Genomic DNA, 22666 nt, shown 5'->3' with positions numbered 1-22666 from the left:
GATAAATTGTTTTATTTTGCATATTGTTAATGCTGGAGCATCTTTTCTAATTGGAAAAAAAATTATTTAGATTTGATATTGAAATAATTAGATGAACAGAATGAATCATTCCCTCCCCCCTTTAGAATTTTGTAGCTATTTATTATGAATTACATTTGATTACATATGGCTTGCAAAGAACATTGCCTTTATAGAATTTGATAGAAACTATAAAACTGGCTGCATTTGACTATCCAATTAAAGATGATCCCCTATTTACCATGGTTTGACTTAGGATTTCTCGACTTTACCATGGTGTGAAAGTCATACACATTCAGTACTTGGAAGTTTGAATTTTGATCTTTTCCCAGGTTAGCAGTGTGGGGTCTGATACTCTTCCTTTTTTTTTTTTTTTTTTTTAGTTTTTTTTTTTTTTTTTTAGGGAGAGAGTTCCCCAGTGGGCAGGCAGGCAGAGGGAGAGGGAGAAGCAGGCTCCCTGCTGAGCACAGAGCCCAGTGCGGGGCTCGATCCCAGGTCGTTGGGATCATGACCTGAGCCGAAGGCAGACGCTTAACCGACTGAGCCACCCGGGCACCCCCTGATACTCTTCCTTTGATGCTGGGCAGAGGCAGCGAGCCACAGTTCCCCATCAGCCATGTGATCATGAGGGTCAATAATGATATACTTAAAGCCACTCTGTACCCACACAGCCATTCCTTTTTTTACTTTCAGTACAGTATTGAATACATTACATGAGATATTTCCACTTTTTATAAAAATAGGCTTTGTGTTAGATGACTTTGCCCAACTCTAGGCTAATGTGTTTTGAGCAGGTTTAAGGTGGACAAGGCTAAGCTATGATGTTCGGTAGGTTAGGTGTATTAAATGCATTTTCAGCTTATGATGGGTTTATTGGGATGTAACCCCGTTTAAGTTGAGGAAGATCTGTTTTCCATTTTAGAATTAAAAAGCGGGGCGCCTGGGTGGCTCAGTTGGTTAAGCGACTGCCTTCGGCTCAGGTCATGATCCTGGAGTCCCGGGATCGAGTCCCACATCGGGCTCCCTGCTCAGTGGGGGGGTCTGCTTCTCCCTCTGGCCCTCTCCCCTCTCGTGCTCTCTGTCTCTCATTCTCTCTCTGAAATAAATAAATAAAATCTTTAAAAAAAAAAATTAAAAAGCATGTGACTTACTAAAAATGTTTGTTAACTACAAATTCTTCAGCTTCCTCCTACTTTTGTTGCATATTGTTCATAAATTAAACAAAATATCTTAGTTTTTTTAAACAATGAAATAGTAAACTTTGAAACATTTGCAGAAAATAACTTGCTTAGAAAATATTTCATACCCTATAAAGTGGTGATTTAAAGGCCTAAAGATATCATTTGTGTATATTTTGACTGTGCGTTACCTGTTTAATAATACAATGAGAGTCTTGTAGGTTTGGTAAACTATACGAGTTTAGGTATATAATGTACAGTCTTAAATAGTTAATAAGTTAGATAGAGTGACAACATATTGAAAATTGAACCTGACTTCCTAGAGATATTTCTTTTAAAGTAAAATTTAAATTAATACTTCAGAGGGCTTTACATATGTAATTTATGTCAACTTATATTGAGAGTAAGTAGGGTAAAGTGACATAAAATCACAATGAAAATTGCAGGTTATGAGCTACATAGCCTGTAACTATGATGCTGTGCTTCACTACATTCTCAAAACATGTTTTGGGCCAACTTGTAATCGGTTTCACTAGAGACAGTACAAGTGTCTGCAGTATATTAATTGTAGTTTTGTGGTTTTTTTTTTTTTTTTTCTGACAGAGAGAGAGAGAGACAGTGAGAGAGGGGGGGTGGGAAAGTGAGAAGCAGGCTCCCCGCGGAGCACGGAGCCGGATGCGGGGCTCGATCCCAGGACCATGGGATCATGACCCGAGCCAAAAGCAGACACTTAACGACTGAGCCACCCAGGCACCCTGTAGTTTTGTGTTTTAAGTTAGATAAGAATAGTATTGGCTTCAAAAATATTAGGTTTTTAATCTGATTACTATGCTTTAAATATTTTTTGTAGCTGGATCATAGACTCTCACCACAATTAAGTGAAATTCTATTATGTTGGGTAAAACAGTGATAAAATATGTGTGTGAGAACTATTTTACCTGGTATATATTTGGGTGTCCGCTAAGTGCAAAGTACTCTGCTATGAATGAAGAGAGTAAGACATGGTTCTTGCTTTGAGCAAATAGTAGGTGAAATTGGCCAAGTACCATAAATTTTCTTTTATACTTGCGTATGTGTACGTGACCTGGAAAACACTGCCTGAGAAGAACAATGATTTATATATAGCATGTTCAAGTTTTTAAAAACTGTTTATAAAATATCAGGAATGGTTCAGCTTCTGAAAGTTGTGTATTAATACTTGCTACTCCTTGTAATGTTTAAAGCCAAAAAAAGTCATTTAAAAATATGAAAAAAGGGCGCCTGGGTGGCTCAGTTGGTTAAGCGACTGCCTTCGGCTCAGGTCATGATCCTGGAGTCCCTGGATCGAGTCCCGCATCCGGCTCCCTGCTCGGCAGGGAGCCTGCTTCTGCCTCTAACCCTCCCCCCTCTCATGTGCTCTCCCTCTCTCATTCTCTCTGTCTCAAATAAATAAATAAAATCTTTAAAAAAAAAATATGAAAAAAATTGGAGGCACTTGGGTGGCTCAGATGGTTAAGGGGCCAACTCTTGGTTTCAGCCGAGGTCATGCTCTCAGGGTCCTGGGATCGAGCCCTGCGTTGGGCTTCGCACTCAGTGGGGAGTCTGCTTGAGGATTTCTTTCCTTCTCCCTATCCCTACCCCTGCTTATACTCGTGCTCTCTCTAAAATAAGTAAATAAATCTTTAAAAAATACGAAAACAGTTCTATGAATTTAATTTCTGTTAAAAGCTTTTCCATCAGTCTAACCAGTTTAATAGTCTAATGGTTTTATAGAGAGATGTTGTGTGTTAATTTAAATCAAGCGGAAGTTCATATTTCTTAAGTATGGTTAATCTAGTTCTTATTCTCATGGTTTTTCCTTTTGGACAGGCACAATTCTTGCATTGCTTGAGAAAATTCTAATAGGTTTGCCTTTCCTAACTATATTACCTTCTAAATTTGGAATGCAGAGCTCTCCAAACCTCATTCCTATGCCAACCAGTGGAAAGAGAATAGAAGGTGAAAAGAAGGTATAGATAGAATTCCATTTTAAGCTACTTTTAAGATTGAAATTGCTAGGTATATCTTATTTGAAAGCACTATACAAAAGGGATGTTATTTGTGTACTTAATTTATGTAAATCAGAAGTATGTTTAATTTGGGGTCCTTTAAGCCGAGTCATGCAAAGGGCAAGTATTACATTGCCTCAGTATAATTGCATATGATACATTCTTAATGAAATTTGACAATTTGGTGACATTTTGATATTTATTATACATGTGTATTTAAAATTGAATTCTGTACGGAAATGTACTTAGGATGTTAGGGATTATAATATAGTTGGTTTTGCCAGTACTTTTGAGTAGAAAACAATTGGGATGTTTGTCTTGTGAGTTGCCCTAAATCCTCATAGTGTGGCATTTCTGAAAATATTTCTAGTGGCTACTCTGTAACTTCTAAAATCTCTCTTAAGTATCTCACATCTGAAGGTATATCTAGCTTGAAATTGTTTCTTGTTAATCTGATTGGAAGAAAATGAAATACATCAATTTATAACCTATTAGGAGGTAACCTAATCCATTACATTTTGGGAAATTTTTACATTTCAAAATATAAAATAGTATCTGAACTGTTGAGGTCAGAGACCATGTCTTAAAGGTTTTTATGGATATAAAGCCTCTAGTAGACATTGGGGAATCGAATATATAATTATCATAAAAGTAATCAAATACAGGCATGCTATGCTCTACCTGTATCCTTTAATCAAAGTATAGTGCCTGGGCGCCTGGGTGGCTCAGTTAAGCATCTGCCTTCGCTCAGGTCATGGTCCCAGGGTCCTGGGATTGAGCCCCACATCGGGCTCCCTGCTTAGTGGGAGGCCTGCTTTTCCCTCTCCCACTCCCCCAGCTTGTGTTCCCTCTCTCGCTGTGTCTCTCTCTGTCAAATAAATAAATATTAAAAAAAAAAAAAAGTATAGTGCCTTTACTAAGCAGCTTTACAGATACCTGCCCAAGCACTTGAGAATGTGTCATATACACACTTTACCTCTCAAAACCCTACTCTACCCCTCACTTTAATTCTAGCAGATGAGTCTGTTTCCTGTGTAGAAGTCAGTAGGTAACGAACTTCCTCAAGATTTCCAACCCTCTGCCTCTGAATGTAACTTCTACCAGTATACACTTTGTGTTTTCACTCTCTCAAGGACTGAAATATCTCCTTCCCTCCAAGATTATTTCCTATTCTCTCCTGTGGATTTCATCCTGAAATGTGTTTTTCAGCATCTTGAGCCTGTCCAATAACTTAAAGGATCCCCCACCCCACCTTTTTGGGCCCTTTTTCTTCAGCCTTTAAAAATGATCAGATATCTGCGATCTTAATCAGCCATCTTTTAATTGTGCCTCCTCCAATCTATGGACCGGTCTACCTTTTTATTTCTTCCAGACTTCTTAAATGTGTCCTCTAGCTTCTATTTGAAACTGTATTCACTTCTTAGCCCTTGGCAGTATAGTTCTGTCCATGCCACTCCAGTGAAATTACTCCCACTAAGCTCTCCAGTAGTTTCTTTTATTCACAATTTATGTATTCCTCCAGATGATTGCATTTATAGTGTACCCTATTCTTAGCTTTCAGCTCATCTTTTGAAGTATTGAGCTCCATATTTTCCCCCCACAGGTAGCTCAGATTGAATTATCTTATTTCCACATTGTTTCTTTTTCTGTATTTCCTTTTTGGTATCTTCACTCATTTCTATTGGAGTTTATGTTTGAAACTTTTTATTTTATTTTATTTTATTTATTTTTTTTAAAGATATTTATTTGTTTAACACAGAGAGAAAGAGCACAAGTAGAGCAGCAGAGAGAGGGAGAGGGAGAAACAGGCTCTCTGCCGAGCAGGGAGCCTGATGCGGGGCTCGATCCCAGGACCCTGGGACCACGACCTGAGCCGAAGGCAGCCGCTTAACGACTGAGCCACCCAGGCGCCCCGAAACTTTATTTTATTTTTAAAGATTTTATTTTTTAAGTAATCTCTACACCTAGTGTTGCGCTTGAACTCACAATCCCGAGATCAAGAGTCACATGCTCTATGACTGAGCCAGCCAGGCGCCCCTATGTTTGAAACTTTAAATCTTAAAATACTTATTTCTGGTCGATGCATTAAAAAAAACCAGCAAAATTTGCACTTTGCAAAGCAAAATTTGGTAGTATTTATCAAGTTTCCTTTTTGGAAATCCATACTAAGAAAATTAATGTGTAAAAGCTATTTATATGAAAATGTTCGTCACAACTTTATATAAATATAGTGAAAAAATTGGAAAAAGCAGTTCAACAAATTATAGTATGCACACATGGTAGAATATTATGCTGCTATTCAAAATATCCTAGATAGAACATATCTAAGTTATCCCAGAGAGAACAAGTTGGCATATCAAGTTATACATGTACTGTGAGTGTTTGCTTCGGCAGCACATATACTAAAATATACATGTCCTGTGATTGTAAACATACAATAAAACATGTCAGAATGACTAGAACGAAATAGGTTCTTTTTCCTGAATATTTTGTTATTTATAGTAATTGAATAATTTAAAAATTATTTTCATACTGAAATCCCCCCTCTTCCTGGAGTGAACAATGTGTATCTTTTCATGTTTTTATGGCAAAATAGTTAAATTTCACATATTAGTCTAGACTACCCATATTCTAGCAGTCTGATTCCAGGTAATGGTAATGGCTTAGTGATCGTTTTTGTCCTTTCAACTTGCAAGGTTACTATGAACAAATAACATTTTAAGTTTTTTTTCAAAGATTTTATTTATTTGAGAGAGAGAAAGAGAAGGAGCAGGGGGAGGGGAAGAAGCAGACTCCCCGCTGAGCAGGGAGCCCCACATGGGTCTCCATCCCAGGATCATGACCTGAGCCAAAGGCAGACGCTTGTCCGACTGAGCCACCCAGGTACCCCTTAAGTGTTAACATTGTTTTAAAATAACTGTTTTGGCATATTCATCATGTATAATTGATATGTAATCATTACTTTATATCTGAGATTCTATCTAGCTTCTTATGCAAATGGCAGAAAAATGACATGAAGTTACTTTTGGCCAGCATGAGATTTTTAGTTATTATCTGAGAATAAATTTATCATCAGTAAACTTAACTGTTTTGTGGCCATTTTCAGTCAAATGATTTAACATATTTTTCTTTATTTTATCCCATGGGATCAATAGCTGGCTTTCATTTTTGAACTTAAAATGTGTTAGCTATGCATTTTCAAATGGAATTAAACTTTTGTAATCATCTTTTTATCTTTTTAGTATGTTGATGGCATTTTAAAAAATCTCTTCAGCTGATAGATCTGAATATGATTTTCTTATGGTTGTAATTCTAATACATAGAGCTTTATAGTATCATGTATGGCAGTGTGACTTTTTACACTAAGGTGAAAATTTTTTTTTTTTTTCAGTGTTTCTGTGGGGCTAGTAGTAGAAGAAAGAAATGTTTATGTGACCCTTGCTAAGCCCATATAAATCTGCAGTTTTAGTGCACGGCTTATTACAAGCAACCCAACAATGTGTCATTTTATTTTATTAATTTTTAATTTTTATTTTTTTAAATTAATTTTAAAAAACAGTGATCTCTGTGCCCAATGTGGGGCCCAAACTCTCAACCCTGAGATCAAGAGTTGCATGCTCTACCAACTGAGCCAGACAGGCGCCCCAACAATGTGTGTCATTTAAAAAAGTTAATGATTAGAGGTAGTCAGAGCCAAACATAAGTAGTTCTAATAGATTTTTAAGAATTCAGTATCCTTGCTTTGAGAGTACTCTTTTGAGAAGCTGCTTGTTTTCTTTCTTCAGGTGTTTATGAATTTACATTGTTCTTTAGTTTCTTTCTGGCTTTCTTAGGGAGGCTTGTTGTAAAATCTCTGCCTTGTCCCTTCCTCACATTTGTCATGAGAATAAGAAAGAGATCTTTATTTTTCTTAACATATTTTCATTTCTGTTCCTTCTATTGTTTCTGATTAGACACCATAGAGAATTTCCTGAAGCACAGGATTTCCTGAAGCCATTGTGAGACCCCAGTTCACAAGATATATATGACAGTTAAAATTTGAAACTTAAAAAAGTGTTTTTACATTAGAAAGGTTTTTGAAGGTACTTCACTAAATTTCTAAAAAAAGACATTTATATAAAGTAGCATATCTGGCAACTAAAATATGAGTAGGGAGAGAACATAATTGTAGGAAAAACCCAACAACTTTGAATTTAGCAGTGTAGGTCACCTAAGGGCCATGTAGGTTCTTAACAGAATTTGAAAAGAACAAGTGGCTGACTTTTTTGTTGCAGTTTATTTTTTCAAGCCCTAAAATGTTGTTCATAAATATTTTTCAAAAACTAAAAGTACTATAATCAAGCTTATACTGCTGTCAATATTTGTCTTTTCAGCTTTTCCAAATGCAAAACTGTTATCTGTGTGGGTGTGTGGGGTGGGGAGCAGCTACTGTTCTCACATGACTGGTTTTTAGACTTTTAGTTCTTGTGATATACATTACTCTGGAGTGATAGTTTGATAGTTCTCTTTCAGTTATGAATGTAGAATGTTGTACTATTGGAAGTACAAAATGAGAATATTAAAGTTGTTTATTTAGGATAGCCTGTAATTTTGAAAAGTTTTATAGAACAGGACCTTTGATTTTATGAATGTTCATTTAGAACTTTGAATCATTATTTCTTACAAAGACAGCAGAATGTTTTCCTTTATAATGCTTTGTCAGCAGTGGACATTTGATCAAATTATTAATCTAGGATTCAGCTTCCTTTGTTGATTTCAGAGGTAGATTAAGTTAGGAGGTATTCTGGTAAGGACTTTTATTTTTTGTTTTTAATATTTCATACTCATCTTTGCCTAAAAATTACATTTTTTTATATAAAATAAAAATTTTGTGGTGGTTCTTTTGGGACAGATTTTCTATAAAATAGAAAGTAAGGGGCGGCTGGGTGGCTCAGTCGTTGGGCGTCTGCCTTCGGCTCGGGTCATGATCCCGGGGTCGTGGGATCAAGCCCCGCATCGGGCTCCCTGCTCGGTGGGAGGCCTGCTTCTCCCTCTTCCGCTCCCCTTGCTTGTGTTCCTTCTCTCACTTTGTCTCTCTCTGTCAAATAAAATCTTTAAGAAAAAATAAAAATAAAAAAAATAAAAGAACATTTCTGTATATATTTTTAAAAAAAGTAATTCGTTTGGCTTTCTATTAAGGGAGTTGTTCATAACCCAGAGTTATAGAACTGTTTGCATTTTCTAGCAAGCCATCATACTGGTATTGACAGATACTGTATGACCAATTTAAAGAAAAGTTTTCTTTGTACTTAAGTTTTATAAACTAGATTTGCATTGTTAGCCTTAAAGTTTTCTTTAAGGAAGAGAGTGCTTCGGGTAAACTTTTTCTCTTTAGTCAAATTTCCTATCAGTGTTTCATTTCTGGGTTTTTATTTTGTTTTTTAAAATTTAATTAATTTTTTTTTAAATAAGCTCTGTGCCCAATGTAGGGCTTGAACTCACCACCCCGAGATCAAGAGTTGCACGCTCCACTGACTAGGCCAGGAGGCACCCGTGGGGTTTTGATTTTAGATAGCTTTAAAAAATCTAGAGAATTATATGCTTTAGTAAGCGTAGTCCTTAAGTACTGTTAACTCTTTTCTAGCCTTTCTAAAGAAAATTGGTATTTCAGGGTGATTTCTAGCAGCTTTGAAATGTCCAACAGGTCATTTTCTGTTCCAAAAGTTGGAATGTTTTGCTAAGTCAGATGAAGCTTGTTATTTAACATGCTGATTTGTGTTATAGTCAACACATTCTCTAGATGCTTTGTTCACAATACTGCTGGAAAATACCCAAGACTTTAGTGTTTTCAAATAAATGTTTTGTAGGCACCTCAGAGAGCAGGTTTATTTTATGAAGCTTTATAATATGTAGCAGTTCATTTATGTGAAAATGTTTCTTATGTGAAATATTTTGGTGTAAGTAATTTCCTGGACAGAATACTGGTAAAATTATCTGTTAATGATACAGGTATTTAAAATACTGATATTTAAATGGCCAGTGAAGAGAGTTAAATTTCTGGGGTACTTATCTTTTGTAAGAAGACATATTGTTTTGTCTTTTGTAAATATGCACTTTAAACAAGGTAATTGAGAAGTGAAACAGTGTGACTAGAAACTACGTTTTATTGTCTGAATATCGCTAGTTATGTGGTTCTATTTTCTAATTCCTATTGTAGAGCCTTGTATAGACTAGTACTAGGGTTCTCTGTCTTTTCAAGAATGAAAAGGCCTTTTTGTCAAATTTATTGGACCACATAGTGAAATTCTACTTTTAGTCTTCATTGAAGAAATTACATAATAACCAAAAGCTCCAAAACTACTATGAATTAAGTAATACTTTTAAATGAAAAGATTTCTTCTCACTGCTTATGGATACTTTTTTATTAATGTTGGCAGATGATCCCAGGGACTCATTGTGTGTCTGACGATTCTAGATTTTAGGTGATCTGGGTCATGCCTAAAATAACTCAACAGTTCATTCCCAAATGAATAACTCTTGAAGAGCTGCCTTATGCAAAAAAAGACCCCAAAAAACCAAACACATTGTTTTGTGCCTGTCGTTCATATTCTTTTTCTTCTGTTTAATTTGTCAGTTGACAGAAATTCAGACCTATGGAAAAGTTACAGTAGTATAAAGAATTCTTATGTGTCTTTCACCTGGATTCTTCAGATGTTAATATTTTATTCCATTTGTGTTTACCTTTTCTCTCTCTATTTTTTTCCTGAACTTTTTTTTGAGTTGCTGACATAATGTCCCTTTACCCCTAATATATTTATATTTTTACCCCTAATATTTTTCCTAAAAGCAAAGACTAATCAGTTTTTATGTCTCTTTAGTTACCTGCAATCTGAAAAGTTTCTCAGTCTTTGTGTTGTTTTCTGACATTGACATTTTGAAAAATACCGCCAGTTATTTTGTAGAATGGCCCTCAGTTTGGATTTGTTTTCTTGTACTTAGAAATATCATAGTAAAATGTATTCCTCTTAGTACATTCATATCAGGAGGCACATGATGTTGATATGTCCCATTACTAGTGATTTTAACCTTGATCACTTAAGGTAGTACCTGCTGATTTCTTTCTGTTGTGTCTTATGAGGATGTATTTTGAAACTGTGTAATTGTTTTAATTTAATTTAATTAGAGAGAGAGAGAGAGAGAGAATGAGCAGAGGGGAGGGGCCGAGGGGAGAGAGAGAGAGAGAGAGAAGCAGACTCCCTACTGAGCAGGAAGCCCGATGCAGGAATTGATCCCAGGACCTGGAGATCATGACCTGAGTGGAAGGCAGACACTTAACCGACTGAGCCACCCAGGCGCCCCAAAACTGTGTAATTGTTGAAAGCTGTGAAGGGTCTTGCAAGCTAACAAATTAGCCATGGGAGCTGGCAGAAGATAGGAGACTGTTAGGTCAGACATAAAGGACTTTTTAACTCATAGCAATAGCAGTAGTCATTGTGTTAGTATTTGCTCTGGTTCCCCAACTGAATTCCCCACAGGGGTGATGTGAACAGGGCCAGCCAGGTAACTTCTGCACAAAAGCAGTTGCATTGCTAGAGAGAAACCCTAGGTTTAGGAAACTTGAATCTTTCATAAGGGGCAGGTGGACCTGACATTGGACCAAGAGGGAGTCATTATCTTTATTACACTGGGCATTAAACAGCCTGCCCTTTGCCGTGGAGGAAGACACTGTACTATCTCTACCTTCCAGGGATGTTCAGGGATATACAAATATCCCTTTGAAAAGATACTTTGGAACAAAGGCAGTCAGTGCCCTTCCTTGCAAGACAAGGAGAAACATGAGAGACCTCTGGTGAATTGTTTCCCAACAATAATACTCTGTTAATTTTAAAGCTTTCTCCCACTAGTTTTTGCATCTTTAGATAATTCTTGTTTGAATCAATGATTATGATTGTTGCCCAATGTTGAATTTTATGAGTTGCTTTTCCCTCTTTGGTGACTTATTCCCCATGTCCTTCACTCCTGCCCCCTGGGATGGTAACTTCCCAAGTAAATTACCTGCATACAGGCCTTTCTAAAAGAATCTGTACATAGGGGAACTCGGGCTGTGTACAAGACACCTCAGACTCATCATGTCTAAAATCCAATTTTTCCTCTCAGTTTTCCTGTCTTTTTTTTTTTTAATGTTTTCTATTAGCATTTGGCTATCAGTTTTTCAGGCCAGAAACGTGCTTGTGTCATTTCCTTTCTTCCCGCCTCGCTGAGCTCTGTGGTTCTTCCTCCTAGCTACCTATTGGTAATCGATACTGTTTCATTCCTTTGGTACTGCCTTTGCTGAGGCTCTGATCAGCTGTTACCTGGACTATTACAGTAGTCTTTCAGCTGTTGTTTCCATTATTGTTTCTGTCTGGTTTATCCTTTAGAACTTTACCTGAGTAATCTTTCTATAATACTATAATTATGTTGATTTTCTGTTTAAAACCCTTCAGAGGCCCCCATCATCCTATAGCTCCTTAGCATGGAAGACAAGGTTCTTCATGATCTGTGCTTTCTTTTTACAGTTGTTTGTCTTCTCAAGGATTATCTTTTTCTCCAGTGGCCCACTCTCCTGGCAAGTTATATTCTTTTTTTTTTTTTTAAGATTTTTTTTTAAATTTATTTATTAGAGAGAGAGAGTACAAGTAGGCAGAGAGGCAGGCAGAGGGAGAGGGAGAAGCAGGCTTCCCGCTGAGCAGGGAGCCCGATGCGGGGCTCGATCCCAGGACCCTGGGATCAGGACGTGAGCCGAAGGCAGCCGCTTAACCGACTGAGCCACCCAGGCGCCCCTGGCAAGTTATATTCTAGTGTGGAGGTTAGCAAGCTTTCTTTGAGGGCTAGACGGCAAATAGTTTAGTTTTGCAAGCCACATATGGTCTCTGTTGTATACTTTTTTTTTTTTTTTAAACAACCTTTGAGAAATGTAAAACCCATTTAAACTGAAAGGCATAAAAATACAAACCTCTGTCTAGGCTGACCAGGGTATTTTTTGTGTTGTGAGACATTTATAGGTACAGGGTTTTTTTTTTCCTTTTAATGTTCTTTGGATGGAAAGGTAGAAATACCTATTAATTGGTGAAGATTTCCTCCCCTTTTATGTTTATCCTCTTGAAGGAAATTCTAGCACTTTAGTTGGAGAATAATTAGAGCATGTGGGTGTGAAACTGTTTAATGAGGGATAAATATAGCACTGTAGACTTCTCATGGTAAGTTCATGGGTGGTCATTATATGATAAAAATTTGGGAAATCGCTAACTAGAGACTTTAACAAAATAAAGCAGTGATGATCTTTCTTTTTAGATGGGGTAGGGTGAAGTGAGTAGCTGTTCTAAAATGAAGCACATGGTTACCTGTTCAGTCCATACAAGATATAAAGGAGTTTGTAAAGTACTTTGTTAACCTTTGTAGTTTGTACGTGTTAAAGAAAAAAAGCAGGAGTGATTAAATTTCAGGTAAATTAACTTGATTATTTAAAAAGAAACAGTACCCCAAATTTGAATTTACAAATGAAAATAATTTATGAAGGGGGGGTGCCTGGGTGGTTCAGTCTGTTAATGCCTTTGGCTCAGGTCTTGATCCCAGAGTCCTGGGATCGAGTCCCACATGGGGCTCCCTGCTCAGCGGGGAGCCTGCTTCTCCCTCTGCCTGCTCTGCTTGCAGCTCTCCCTGCTTGTGCTCTCTCTTTCTCTAACAAATAAAATACATAAATTTTTTTTTTTTTTAAGATTTTATGTATTTATTTGACAGAGAGAGAGAGAGCGAGAGCAGGAACACAAGCAGGGGGAGTGGGAGAGGGAGAAGCAGGCTTCCCGCCGAACAGGGAGCCCGATGTGGGACTCGATCCCAGGACTCTGGGATCCTGACCTGAGCCGAAGGCAGACGCTTAACGACTGAGCTCCCCAGGCGCCCCATAAAATCTTTTTTATTTTTAAAAAAAGGAAATAATTTATAGAAGAGTTTTCCATTGGATTAAATTAGCAGGTTTTTCATTTCTTCCACAAAATATGATTCATTTCTTTGATGTTGTCTTGAAAAACACTGATAGGTTCACACTGGTAGGTTTTACTGTCACAAATTAAAGTTTGGGTACTAATGAAGGAAGCTAAATTTTCTTTTGCTTCAAGTGATTGAATCTTTAAACTTCAAACTTATAACTCTGAGAATAGGCCAACCGTCTGTCAGATATAAGTATGGTAAAAGTAGAATTAAAATAATATTAAAACATTATTTGATAATATTCACAGTGGATATAGCTATAAGACATTTAAAAAGTGAGCTCAAGGGGCACCTGGGTAGCTCAGTTGGTTAATTGTCAGCCTTTGGGGCGCCTGGGTGGCTCAGTTGGTTAAGCGACTGCCTTCGGCTCAGGTCATGATCCTGGAGTCCCAGGATCGAGTACCACATCGGGCTCCCTGCTTAGCGGGGGGTCTGCTTCTCCCTCTGACCCTCTTCCCTCTCGTGCTCTCTGTCTCTCATACTCTCTCTCTCAAATAAATAAATAAAATCTTTAAAAAAAAAAAAGTGTCAACCTTTGGCTCAGGTCATGATCCCAGTGTCCTGGAATCGAGCCCTGCATCAGGCTCCCTGCTCAGCAGAGAGCCTGCTTCTCCCTCTCCCTCTGCTGCTCCCCCTTCTTGTACTCTCTTCTCTCTCTTTGTCAAGTAAATAAATAAAATCTTAAAAAAAAAAGTTCAATATAATTTTCATAAATTAACTCATTTATCATTTGAAAAATAAGTTGAAAATTAGGTTAATTAGCAGAAATTTAAACTTCAACTCAAATAGTACAGCTTTTGGCTAATGGTTTCCATTTGTGGTATCATAAGTATTTCAGGGGCTGTTACATGATTTTTTTTTGAGTACATACAACAAATTAATATTAATAAAAATATTATGTTTATGACATAGTCCAAAATAAAGTCAAAATACCATTGCTGGAGTGCCTGGGTGGCTCAGTTGTTTGGGCGTCCAACTCTCGATTTTGGCTCAGGTCATGATCTCGGGGTCCTGGGATTGAGCCCCATGTTGGGCTCCATGCTCAATGGGGAGTCTGCTTGAAGATTCTGTCTCCCTCTGCTCCTCCTGATGCTCGTTCTCTCTTTCTCAAATAAATATATAAATCTTTAAAAAAATACCATTGTAATAACAAATTGTTCAATTCATGGCTTTAATCAGTCAGTGTGTCATTAAAATAGTGTAATATTTGTTTTTAATGTTCTTCTCTGTATTTAATACCTTATCTTTTACTTATAAAGCTCCTAAGAAAAATGTCCCTTTATCCACCCCATGAAATGTTGACAAATTTTCAGTTGAAACACATTTCCAAGGTAAACCTTTTTCCTAGGTATATTCATGAAAGCAACATCTTCATGGATAAACCAAGCTGGAATAATCTATTATTTACATGAAACTAGATTGTAGACAATATTGTTACCTTGAAGACTTCATTCTATCTCCTTTGAACTCTTTGTCAGACTTTGTGAAGTCAAGACAGACATTTGTACAAAACTTAAGAGTTCTGATAAAACTGATGTTTCCAATATCTTACTAAAAAGATAAACTTGAAGGGCGCCTGTCTGGCTTAGTTGGTGGAGCGTGCGATTCTTGATCTTGGGGTTGTGAGTTCGAGCCCCATGTTGGGTGTAGAGATTACTTAAAAAAAAAAAAAAGTCTTGTAAAAAAAGTTTGAAATGATGTGAGGCCGTAGCATAGCTTGAGGCTTTTATTCACTTAGCTCTGTTCCAGACTTCGTGAGGAATGCAAAAGCAGTTTAAGAACAGCGTAATTTCGGGGTGCCTGGGTGACTCCGTTGGTTAAGAGACAGACTCTTCTCTTTGGCTCATGACTGGCTCAGGTCATGATCTCAGGGTCCTGAGATTGAGCCCTGCGTCGGCCTTGCAGTGGGGCTGGAGCCTAAGATTCTCTTTCCCTCTCCCTGCGTCCCTCCCCTGAGGGCATGTGCGTGCATGTGCGCTCTCTAAAATAAATAAATAAATGCATAAATAAAATCTAAAAAAGAACGGTGTAATTTTTCTTTGGTCCACTAGCTGGGTGAATTAGGTTGACCCTATTATTTTCAAAAAGGCATTTTGCAATGTTGAAAGTCAGAGTGATGTACAAAGCTCCTTTCTTGAAATGACTAAATTATTGATTTGCACTCAAAAATGCTTTGGTGAAGACCACCTTCCCTAAAGTGCTTTTACTTTTCTGAAAAAGATTTGCTTTTGAATACTACCTCCCCTAAAGTGTTTGACTTCTTAGAAGTTCATCATACCTGAAGTGTGTCAGGAAAAAGATTGAGAGAATTCAGATTTAGAATTTTGGATTCGTTTGCCGCTAAGCATCTTTAAAAATACCTTTTGTGTTACATAAGAGAAGTGTTAGTTTTGAGTCTATTGTACTAGAAGGAGAGAAACTAGAATTTAGCAAAGGATATTGGGAATCTGTGTGGTGGGAGATAGATAATCAGAAAGAGATGGTAGATCGTAGGAATAGATGGATAATATTTTGAGGACAGAATGTGAAGTACTGTGTTGACGAGGGCAGGTCAGATCTTGAGGTTTAATTGAGATGAGGGAGAGAAACAAGGCTAGAATTGGACCCAGGTAAAGACAAGAATGATGGGAATTTGGTGTAGTAGGGGACTGCTTGTGTGGGGTAGGTGGGGATATTTTCTTTGTTTTTTAGTATGGTCAGTGATTTTTACATAGTGCTTTTAAATCTTTTTGTATCTGGTGCTGATCATAGCATGCTGAAAGGCTATTATATAATCTGTAATGTATGTTTAGTAATTTGACTAAAGACACATTCTATTAGTGAACTTAGTACTACACTAACAGGGTAGAACATATCATTATTCTTTTCACATTGGATAATTCTCTAGCTCTGTTAGTTTTGAGGATATCAGGTTAAAGGTACATTGGTACATTGTACCTGATGAAGCAATCTTAAGTGTATTTTTCATTTCCTATTCCGTCTGTCTCCCTTAACAGAGTTTGGTAATAAGTTCACTTTTGAAAATGAACTGCTCTTGTGTCTACCTTATTTTAATATGTATCCTGGATATATATATTAGTGTTCAGAAGAGAACTCTGAATGCAGGGTTTTCATGTAAACAGAATCAAAGGTTTACTTTGATCTAGTATAGCTGTTTGCTTATTTCCAGTTGAATGAAAATATTCCCTAAGGTAACTTGCATAGAGGTGCCTTTTTTAATTGGTTGTTGTAGTGCTATTGGTTTTTTTTTTTTTTTTTTTGATTGTAGAATATTGGCTTCAAATTTAATGCTTTGGTTTCTTAACTCTGTTTATTATGAGATAATCTTTTAGTGCCCTGAGCTTCTCTTTATATTTAAAAAAAAAAATTCTTCTTAAAATTCTGTCTTTCATTTTACTTGTTTTTTTCATTTATTCTTGTTGATCTTTAGAAATGCTAATCATTTTCATATTTATGAAAAACTTGATACTTTTAGTAATGTAATAATTTCTGTACTTTCCATTGATAGTCTGAAAAAGCTTGGGATTATTCAGTAGTCATTTGGGAATGCCCAGCTAATAATGTGGGTTTCTATAGAATTTAGTTTTAAGTGTAATGTTTAATATTTGTCAAGAACTCAAATGAAAAAATAGTAAGCTTACTTGTTATAGCTACTGATGATGTCAAGCTCTGGATGTTAGTACAGCCAGTATTGATGAATTAGATTTAAAGATCACAGTGAGATACCACTTCACACCCATTAGGGTGGCTATTATATAAAAGAAGAAAAAAATAACAAGTGCTGGCGAGGATGTATAGAAATTGTAACCTTGTGCACTACTGGTTGAAATGTAAAACGATACAGTTGCTATGGAAAAGAGTATAGTGATTCCTCAGATTAAAAATAGAATTTCCATATAATCCAGTAATTCCATTTGTGGGTATATACACAAAAGAATTGAAAGTAGGATCTTGAAGAGAAATTTGTACATCCGTGTTCATAGCGGTATTATTCACAGTAGTCACAAGGTGAAAGCAACCCAAGTATCTTTTTTTTAAAGACGATTTTATTTATTTATTTTTTGAGAGAGAGCATGCATATGTGAGTTGGGAGTGGTAGTGGGAGAGGGAGAGAGAGAGAATATTAAGCAGGCTCCACAGTCAGCACAGAACCTGATGTGGGGCTTGATCTCACAACCCTGAGATCATGACTGAGCTGAAATCAAGAGTCGGATGCTTAACCAACTGAGCCACCTGGGCGCCCTTAAAGATTTTAAGTAATGTGTACACCCAATGTGGAGTTCAAACTCACAACCCCAAGATCAAGAGTTGCATGCTCCACTAAGTCAGCCAGGTGCCCCCAAGTATCTTTTGGTGGCTGAGTGAATATACAAAATATGGCATATCTGTACAGTGAAATATTATTTAATCTCAAAAAGGAAGGAAATTCTGGCACAAACTGCAACATGGATGAACCTTGAGTACGTTATGCTAAGTGAAGTAAGTCATAAAAGAGCAAATACTGTATAGTTTCATAATATGGGGTACCTAGAAATACTTAAATTCTTACAGAGCATAGAATGGTGATTGCCAGGGCCTGGGGGTGGGGGCAATGGACAGTTGTTTAATGGGCAGAGTTTCAGTTTTGGAAGAGGAAAAAAGTTCTGGAGATGGATAGTGGTGATGGTTGTTGCACAATAGTGTGAATGTACTTATGTCACTGAACTGTACGCAAAATGGTAACTTTTTGTGTTATGCATATTTTATCATCATTTTTTAAAAAGAAATTTAAAAATTGAGGTTTGAACAACTAGAAGGAGAAAGGTGAATAAGGAGAATGCAAGGCATCATTGCCTTTACTCATCTGTTTGTGATGTCACAGTACTTTTTTTTTTTTAAAGAAGAATCCAGTTACATGTGGGCTTTGTATAAATTTGGCAGAATTATTCACAATTTTCATATTGGCTAATACATTATACATAAGATAGTGAAGTATTTCTAGTTTTGCTTCCTCCCTCCTTTTTCAGGAAGCCTGTAAAGGAGAAAAAGAAGAAAACTTTATGGCTAGTGGTAGTCAGACCCATGCTTGTGGGTGTCAGTATTGGTTACATTGCTGTTTTGGTAATTGTAAAAGGATGTGAAGAATTTGGATAGAATTCGGATGGGTCTTAAAGTCTTTTAGAGGGTTAGAAAATAAAAAGCCTATTAATCAAAGTTAAAGTACCTGAGATTATTAAGCTTGAGGAATGGAAGCTTAATGGTTGCTCTAATAGGAGTCTTCACAATCCTCTGAGTGATATATTATAGGCAGCCCCAGTTTACAAAGGGGTAGTATTTCAAAACTTCATTTCTTAGTCAGTTGATAAGAACAAATGACAAAGTCATGAATAATATAGCTACAGAGGTATAACATAGTTTGAATTGCAATGAAAAAGAATAAGAAATAATAGTATTGTTCTGAGTCAGTATTTTGGACTCCATGGACTTAAGCAGCTCCTGTATTCTGCTTACTATATGAGATCCATAAACTCCAAGTAGAAGATAACTCTACCAGGTCATGAGTTTATCTGATGGAGGGTTGGTAGAAGGAAAGACTTAATACCTGGATATGGCAGGGAGTCACAGTGGCTAAGTTAATTAGTAATTTAGAGTTCTTTCCTTGTAGTCTTTTATAACCGTTAGCTCCAGCACCTCCCCCATCTCCTTCTTATATACTATGTATGTTATGTGACATTCCTTTCTGTGTTTATTTTCTAAAGTCCCCTTTGAGATTGGCTCCACATAGCACAGTGGTTGGTGAGGGGGTAATTGTCTAAGATTCCTTTAGGTGACCTTGGTTGGGGCCCTTGGCTTAATTGTTTGCCTTCTAGCTTGGCATGTTGGGAAAGAAAAGGTAAGAACAGCAGGATTCAGAAATTATAGTAGATTCTTAAATATCTCTAGGTCAGTTATCTGGATTTCAGCTGTCATCCACGTAACACCTTGATTTAAAATGGCATGGATTGGGACGCCTAGGTGTCTCAGTTGGTTAAGCGTCTGCCTTCAGCTCAGGTCATGTTCTCAGGGTCCTGGGATTGAGTCCCGCATCGGGCTCCTTGCTCAGGAGGGAGCCTGCTTCTCCCTCTGCCTGCCCTCTCTCTGCTTGTGCTCTCTCTCTCTGACAAATAAAATCTTTAAAAAAATAATAAAATGGCATGGATTGGCTAAGGAGTGCTTTGTGTTCTGTTCCCTAGGACTTCATCCCGATTTTTTTCAGACTCGAGGGCCCTGAATTGGTAGAACTTGAATTTGTTAGGGTTTTTGTACAGACTAGATCATTTTTTTCCTCAGATGTTAGTACGAATCAAAATGGCCTTGAGAGCTTGTACACATAAAGATGCCTGGATCACACCACAGACTTACTGAATCAGAATCTTTCTGGGTGGAATTTTAAATATATATTTACTTATTTAACTTTTTATTAAGGAAAGATGTAAATAAACATATTCAAAAGTAGAACCCCTTTTTACTGTCAGGGTCCTATAATGAACGATTTATGACTAATCTCATTTTATTCATATCCCCATCCATTTACTCTTCTTTATTATTTTGAAGCGAATCCCAGGTGTATTGTTTCATTTCTAAATATGAAATTTATATATATATATATTTTAAAGATTTTTATTTATGTATTTATTTGACAGAGAGAGACAGCGAGAGAGGGAACACAAGCAGGGGGAGTGGGAGAGGGAGAAGCAGGCTTGCCGCCGAGCAGGGAGCCCGATGCGGGGCTCGATCCCAGGACTCCGGGATCATAACCTGAGCCGAAGGCAGATGCTTAATGACTGAGCCACCCAGGCGCCCCGAAATTTATATTATTTTAATAGGTTTCTCAGATGATTCAAAAATGTATCTTGAACAGTACCTGTACGTAGTAAAAATTAAAGTGGTGAAAAGGATATACAGTGAAAAGTAAATCTTTGTCATTGCCCCCAGTATTCTTGTTACTCTCCTCTGAGACAAAGAAACCAACAGTTTCTTTATGTGTGTACAGATATTCAGTGTATGTGCAATTATAACATATGTAATTCTTTTTTATTACACATGGTAATATCTATTGTAAAGTACACATTTTTCTGAATCTTGCTTTTTCACATAATAATATGGGAATCAGTCCATAAAAGGGTAGATTGTTTTCATTCTTTTTTTTTTTTTTTAAGATTTTTTTTTTTTTTTTAGAGAGCGAAAGGGGGGGGGGGGGAGTGCGTTAGTGCCCACAGGCACACAAGTCAGGGGAGGGGCGGTGGGAGGAGAGAATCTCAAGGCAACTCCCCACTGAGCACAGAACCCCATGCAGGCTGGATCTCATGACCCTGAGATCATGGCCTGAGCCAAAACCAAGAGTGGGTTGCTCAACCTACTGAGCCACCCGGGTGTCACTGTTTTCATTCTTTTTAAAGATTGTAGTTGGTCTGTGTATCAAGGTGTGTTTACCCAGTGCCTTTCGAATGGGTGTTTACGCTATTTCCAGTACTGTTTCTTTACACAGTACTGCATAAATATTCTTTTACTATCTGAGTTGCCTGGATTGTATGTCAGTTTTGTTAGACATTGCCAAATTGCTTTTTTACCGTCTGTGTATGGTATGTATGGTTTCCTGGGCTCACCGGTTCCATTTTATTTATTTATTTATTTATTTAATTTATTTATTTGTCAGAGAGAGAGGGAGAGAGAGAGAAAGCATAGCAGGGGAAGCAGCAGGCAGAGGGAGAAGCAGGTTCCCTGCTGAGCAAGGAGCCCGATGTGGAACTCGATCCCAGGACCCTGGGATCATGACCTGAGCCGGAGGCAGACGCTTAACCGACTGAGCCACCCAGGCGTCCCTCGCCAGTTCCATTTTATTTTATTATTTATTTATTTATTTTTTTTTTAAAGATTTTATTTATTTATTTGACAGAGAGGGACATAGCGAGCGAAGGAACACAAGCAGGGGGAGTGGGAGAGGGAGAAGCAGGCTTCCCGCGGAGCAGGGAGCCCGATGCCGGGCTCGATCCCAGGACCCTGGGTTCATGACCTGAGCCGAAGGCAGACACGTAACGACTGAGCCACCCAGGTGCCCCTCACCGGTTCCATTTTAAAAATGCTTTTCATGTCTCTCCTATTTATGTTCAAGCTTTTCTTTAAATCCACAAGTATGTTTATAATCGCAGTTTTCAAAATTTTTATCTGTGAGTTTCATCATCTGTCTCTCAGTCTATTTGTGTGGGTGTGGGTCGCAGAAGTGGTTTGAAATGAGAATCAGGATAATGCTAAATTATTGAAGATAAGGTTGGGGATCCTCACAAACAGTGTTAAGTGAATTAGCAGATGGGTTGAGTATGGTTAGAAGGAGTTTTCAGTGTGGCTTTGCTTCATTAAAAGGAGATAAGTTGGTGGAGATAAATTGAAACCTCTTCTGATGCTGGTTGAAATGGTTTAGAACTCCAGGATTTTAATTTATGATTTTCTCTTACACATTGAACATCAAATCTTAATTTGTCTAATAAGGTTTTATTGCTCATTTCTTACCAGAGCCAGGTCAGCTTAGGAATGTGGTAGGTGGTTAACAAGAAATGTTTAGGGTGTGCCTGGTTCGTTTAGTTGGTAGAGCATGTGACTTTTGATCTGGGGGTTATGAGTTCGAGCCCTGTGTTGGGTGTAGAGATTACTTAAAAATAAGAGCTTAAAAAAAAAAAAAGAAAGAAAGAAAAATGTTTAGGAAGTTGAAGGAGGCATAAATTTATGCCTTTTATCTGAAGGGCAATGTATTTTCCTGTTCTTTTACTATACCCCAGCTATGTGACCTTGGCCAGTTACCTAGTTCCTTTGAGTTTTTAGTTTTCTTAACAGCAAATTGGGAAGATATTAATATGACTAAATAAAATAATCCAGGGGTGCCTGGGTGACTTAGTTGGTTAAGCATCTGCCTTCAGCTCAGGTCATGATCTTCGGGTCCTGGGATCAAGCCCCATGTTGGGCTCCCTGCTCAGTGGGGAGTCTGCTTCTCCCTCTGCCCCTCTCTCTGCTAGTGCTCTCTCTCTCTCTTTCTCTCAAATAAATAAAATCTTTAAAAAAAATACTACAAATTAGGCATTTATTAAAATGCTTTGTGTAGTAAGTCCTTCAGTAGGTGGTGACTCATTGTTTTAAATATTATATATATTACATATTATGATGGCAACCTGTTGTTTTTGAATTGGAGAATTGATGTTTGATTTGTTAAAACAGTAGGAGATTGCCCAGTTAATACAATACAGATTTTGAAATTGCAAAGAATGGAAATCCTTTCAAATCAGTCTGAACTGCTCACATTTCTTGAACACTGACTCTATATTTTGGGAACTTTGTTTTGGATCTAGTGTGGAAGACTGATGGATACACTGACAATTACAATGTAATGTAATGTCATGTCATGAATGCTAATTAGAAGAACTTAGA

General features: G+C 37.3%; 1 protein-coding gene across 3 annotated transcripts in view; it reads left to right on the top strand.

The window, feature by feature from the left end:
• HIPK3 (homeodomain interacting protein kinase 3) overlaps positions 1-22666 on the top strand; it is a 90211-nt gene that overhangs the window by 5735 nt on the left and 61810 nt on the right. The gene's annotated exons all lie outside the window — the stretch shown is intronic.

The sequence above is a fragment of the Neomonachus schauinslandi genome, chromosome 11 (assembly GCF_002201575.2).
Source record: "Neomonachus schauinslandi chromosome 11, ASM220157v2, whole genome shotgun sequence".
NCBI lineage: Eukaryota > Metazoa > Chordata > Mammalia > Carnivora > Phocidae > Neomonachus > Neomonachus schauinslandi.
Note: the sequence above shows the minus strand (reverse complement) of the source record. Positions and strands in the feature narration are given on the sequence as shown.